This window comes from Taudactylus pleione, unplaced genomic scaffold, assembly GCF_031769625.1.
Source record: "Taudactylus pleione unplaced genomic scaffold, aTauple2 ptg000066l, whole genome shotgun sequence".
Lineage (NCBI taxonomy): Eukaryota > Metazoa > Chordata > Amphibia > Anura > Myobatrachidae > Taudactylus > Taudactylus pleione.
Window position 1 is genome coordinate 34,427,255 of NW_028284468.1, and position 6,000 is coordinate 34,433,254.

Below are 6,000 nucleotides of genomic sequence, written 5' to 3' on the forward strand. Positions count from 1 at the left end.
AATTACTGTAAGTGGGAGATATTTCAGGTACAGGTACACACGTAGTTATGTTAAAGTAATGGTTGGCAGAGTACTAATAGGGTACTGTGCAGATATTATACAACTGGAAATGTGTACCAGTCAAATGGAGGAAAGAGGGGCAGGATCCTTCATTAGAATAAAGTGTTCCATGATAATGATGCATTCTATTTCTTATATACTCCCAGATGATATGTATTTTATATGTGGAAGAAAAGCGTACAAGTGTCTCTCTAAAAGTTCAGAAGGTTTATGTTTTATTGGTAGGGTGTTACCAAAGGTTATGACCCTTGCACATGGTGAAATGCTTGGTATCCATAAAAACACACCATCTCCATACCTACATACGCAGTATGAACACCAAGACAAAAGAAACATGAATCCTGGTGAAGTACATACAGCCACACAGTTGATTAGCGAAACAACTGGCTTCCAAATTTTGGTAGCATTAGATCCCACCAGGATAGCTTGGGGAACATTAAATTTCAGATACATCCAAGACCTTGCTAAATTAATAGATAATATCACCGAGATGTATGATGAAATTTTCAGGTATACAGGTAAAGAGCTACAAGCTTATAAAAAGGAGTTAGTACAACATAGGCTAGTGCTAAACTATTTAACATCTATTACTGGTGGATATGGTGTGACTTTGGCCACCCAATTTGGTGTCAAAAGTTGCACATATGTTACCAATAATACCAATGACCCCAAGGAAGTGATTGACCGGAAGATGGATGAAATTCTCCAGCTGAAATGGGAATTTCGAAAGAACCATAATTCCTTGCTAATTGAGACGGAGGAGAAGGTAGCAGAGTGGTTCTCATGGTTGAACCCTGTAAAATGGTTCTCCGGTCTAGGAGAGTGGGCCCAGGAAATTATAGCTAGTGTAGGTAAGCTCCTTATCCTTATACTTGTTATCATCTTAGTAATTGGTTTATGTGTCAGGTGTATCTTTGCTATGTTGAAGTGTGGAAAATGTACCACTATGGTGAACAGTAAAAATGAAATCTTGATGGTGGTGGATGGTGGTGATATGGGTACAAAGGTTGATAAAGAACTGCATTACGATCCTGACATTGAATGTGCCTTCTGATAATAATATGCTAATAGGCTAAGTCATGTATAATAATAATTATTGTAAATGTTCCATTAAACATCCTAGATAATGTAGTCTCAATTCCCCCAGACTTCCTTTATAGGTTCAATGAGATCCCACATCCTACCCATGGTCCCGTATAGATCTGCTGAGTGCCTATAAGTGTTGTTCTACCCTCTTGAAACACATTAGTAATGGTTTAATAACCGACTTGTATCACACCATTTAGAACATTGATGTGATACATTATTATGCAAGACTGGAAAGGTTAAGACCAGAATGTGATAGTTTTATGTTTGCTATCAAAGGGTGGACTGTCGAAGTCAAATAATTGAGTATGATCATTTGCAATTATTATCTGACGATCTAGTCATCTATTGTCTGATAAAGAGTAAACCAGATGCTACTTTGCATCGGCGCAATCCGATGCGCACAATTGCGAACCCACCACACACATACACTGATTCACATAATGCACACACATAGATTTATACGCTTACACATAGACGCTATTTTGTGTAACCACATGCGTACACATAGACGCCCACATGCATCCTCACATACATACATATGAACATTTCCTACATCAATGCACAGACGCACATATGCGAACGCATATGCATATAATGATTCCTATTTACAATAAGTTAATAAAGATTTAGAACATAGTAGACATGTCATGTTTGGTATTATATTTAATCACTGTTCATTTGCAGATCTCCGGTTCTATCGGCAAGGAGATCGCATCATACGTCTGCAAGTTACGAACTATAGAGAGTTATTGGTTAGCATGTTAACATTTTGTATGTAGTGTCTGTAGCCAGTTTAACCAGTTCTTCAGTGATAAACTACACAAAGCAACTGTTGGAGAACTAGGACATTCCCCTGATGACACCGTATGAACTAACCAATGACCAGAATGACCAGGAGCAAGGACCAATGGAATCATGCCAGCTTGTCTCTATTGTTTTATCTGTGACCTGTAAGGTATATAGGCTACTGCTGTGGACACCATAAGGGAATCATTTTCCCTTCTTAGATGACTACAGGCTTCAGGATTGATGATTGAAAACTGGAACCAGAGTGCTAGCGTATGTGTCGGCTGTACCTTGTATCTTACTTGGTTTTTGCACTAATTGTTTAGATCACAGCGCGTTATACATATTCCTGCAAAATATAACTTTTTGTGCTTTGGAACCACAATTGGACTGGAAAGCAATTATTTCAATTTAGCGACTTGAAGCACTAAATAGCGATTAAGGGGTATCCATAGTATTGAAGGGAAACTATGCCTTTTTGCAGATGACACAAAGGTATGCAACAGGGTAGACACTCCAGGAAGGAGTTTTACACAAATAATTGATGATCTAAGTAGACTAGATGAATGGTCAAGAACATGGCAACTACAGTTTAATGCCAAAATATACAAGATCATGCACTTGGGTCTCAAAAATCCAAAGGCTACATATAGTATTAATGGCACTATACCGGAAACTACTGAAGAGGAGAGGGAAACATTGTAACAAAGCAATGAGGAAGGCAAGTCACATGCTTGGTTGCATAGGGAGAGGAATCAGTAGTAGAAAGAAAGAAGTGATAATACCACTGTATAGGTCATTGGTACGTCCTCATCTCGAACACTGTGTTCAGCGCTGGAGGCTATATCTCCAGAAGGATATTAATACATTAGAGACTGTGCAAAGAAGGGCAACTAAAATGGTGCAAGGTCTACACCACAAAATGTACCCGGAAAGACTGAAAGATCTTCATATGTATAGTTTGGAGCAGAGAAGGGAAAGGGGGGATATGATAGAAATGTTCAAATATATAAAGGGTTTTAACAAGGTAAAGGAAGGAGACATTCTTCAAAGAAAGAGAATTATTAGAACAAGAGGACATGTTCTGAAACTGGAGGGAGGTAGGTTCAGGGGAAATTTGAGGAAAAATTACTTCACAGAAAGGGTAGTGGACAAGTGGAATAGCCTCACATCAGAGGTGGTGGAGGCTAAGACAGTAGAGCAATTTAAACATTCATGGGATAGACATAAGGATATCCATCAGAAGAAGTAAGGATAAATAAGGGTTGAGGTATCAATATGTTTAAAAATGGGACATGCTAAATAGGCCAAGTGGTTCTTATCTGCTGTCAAATTCTATGTTTCTATGATGTGGGCTTGCAGGCCGAGGTGCAGGAACCAGACGGCAGACAGGTGCACTCAGACGCAGCAGGAACACAGGCTGGAAGCAGTGAGGTGGAGAACACTGCAGATAGATAAGCTAGAATTAAACAGACACAGCTTGATGAAGCCAGGCAGCAGTGGCGTAACTAGGGCAGGGCGAGCGGGGCACGTGCCCTGGGCGCCGTAGGACCGACGTCGTGGGGGGGCCCCCCCGCTGGCCACGGTACCGGCCCGTCCTAGTTAGCCAGTGTAGTGCCGACCGCAGTGAGTGCGGTCAGCACTACACATTTACACAGAACCGGCGCTAGGCTTCCCAGCGCCGGTCCTGTGCTGCACAGATGAGCCCCTTCCCTCCCCCTGAGTGCTTGCCCAATAGTACCAGTAGGAGGGTGGCAGGCGGGCTAATGCTGTGCATTCTAAACACACACATCGCCGCCAGCGTGGCGGCGATGTGTGTGTTAATCAGCAGCCAATAAGAGTCAGACAGACTCTCATTGGCTGCTGCTGCTTAACACACATCTCCGCCAGCGCTGGTGGCGATGTGTGTGTTAATCAGCAGCCAATGAGAGTCAGACAGACTCTCATTGGCTGCTGCTGCTGCACACACATCTCCGCCAGCGCTGGCGACGATGTGTGTGTTAAATAGCAGCCAATGAGAGTCAGATAGACTCTCATTGACTGCTGCAGCCACAGCGCCCACTGCAAGAGCCGGCTCACTTCCAGCTCCTGCAGTGGGTAATGGGAGAGACATCATGACCTCTCTCCCATAATGCAGAGTGCGCCAGCCCAGGAGGACTGACGTGCGGATGGCGGCGGGCGCCGTAGCGTGGATTCAGGTATTTTTATTTTATTTATTGTTTCATTTCAGTGTGTATTTATCGGGGGGGACTAATACTAGGGAGGGGACTACTACGGGTGCACTGCTTTGGGGGGGGACTATTACTATGGAGGGGACTTCTACTGGGGGCACTTCTTTGCGGGGGGAGGGACCACTACTGGGGGAGATACTACTGGGGGCACTGCATTGGGGGGACCACTACTGGGGACTACTACAGGGGGCACTGCATCAAGGGGGACTCCTACTGGGGGCACTATATAAAGGGCACTGTATAGGGGGGACTACTACTGGAGGCACTGCATTGGGAGGACCATTACTGGGGGGACCACTACTGGGGGGGACTACTACTGGGGGCACTGCATCAAGGGGGACTCCTACTGGGGCACTATATAAGGGGCTTACTACTGGGGGCACTGCACAGAAGGGACCACTACAGGGGGCACTGAGAAGGGAGAACCACTACAGGGGGCACTGCATAAGGGGGATAAGTACTGGGGGCCTGCATAAGGGGGACAACTATTGGGGGCACTGTATAAGGGGCAGTACTGGGGGCCTGCATAAGGGGGGATCACTCCTGGGGGCACTATATAAAGGGCACTGCATATGGGGGATCACTACTGGGGACTGCATATGGGGGATCACTATTGGGGGCACTGTATAAGGGGCAGTACTGGGGGCCTGCATAAGGGGGGATCACTCCTGGGGGCACTGTATAAAGGGCACTGCATATGGGGGATCACTACTGGGGGCTGCATATGGGGGATCACTATTGGGGGCACTGTATAAGGGGTACTAATGGTGGGCTGCATAAGGGGGACTACTACAGGGGGAACTGTGTAAGGGGCACTGCATATGGGGGATCACTACTGGGGGCCTGTATAAGGGGAACAACAACTGGGGGTACTGTATAAGAGGCACTACTGTAGGCCTGCATAAGAGGGACCACTACTGGGGGCACTGTATACTGGGGGTACTTATATAAGGGGTACTACTGGGGGCCTTCATAAGGGGGACCACTACTAGGGGCACTGCATAGGGGGTACTGTATAAGGGGCACTGCATTAAGGTGCAAATGGAAAGAATTGTTCCCAGTGACAAGAAAGGGCTGTGTTTCATGTTGACACACCCCATTTTTCAGTGGCCATGCCCCTTGTGACCACGCCCATTTTTCACTGCGGCGCGCGCGCACATAGTGGGGGGGGGGCTCCATTTTTAAATTTACCCTGGGCTCCAAATACCCTAGTTATGCCAGCCCAGACGGCAGGCAGGTGCACTCAGATGCGGCAGGAACACAGGCTGGAAGCAGTGAGGTAGAGAATACTGCAGAAAAGCTGGAACAAAACAGACAAGGCTTGACAGGCTGTGGTATGGAAATGCCGCAGGGCTGGATACTGACAGATTAAGGATACAAAACTGTAGAACTAGGAAGACTGGCTAGAACTCAGGGCCTGATTCGGAGCCGCTCGTAAGCGGCCGCTCGTTCGCTCCGAGCGATGTTCGTACATCTGCACATGCGTATGGGTCGTAATGCGCATGCGCCAACCAGTCATTGCGGTCGGAAATTGTGCGCTCGCAAAATAGCGAGTGCCTGCTAATTTGAGTGACAGGATGAGGCGTTTGTGGGTGGTAACAGTGGAAGGTGCTTGGAAACGGGGAGTGGAGATCCGAACGCAGGCGTGCCAAACGGTCAAAACGGGCGTTTTAAGGGTGTGCATAATTAACAAAGCAGCGTCATCGGCCACGTCACTTGGTTGTCTTTTAGCCTGAACTGCTCGCATGTTTGCGGTAGGAAAATCCAACCACAAGCACTGCGAGCAGTTCAGACGCCATTTCGATGTACTCGATTAATCTAATAAATAGCGGAG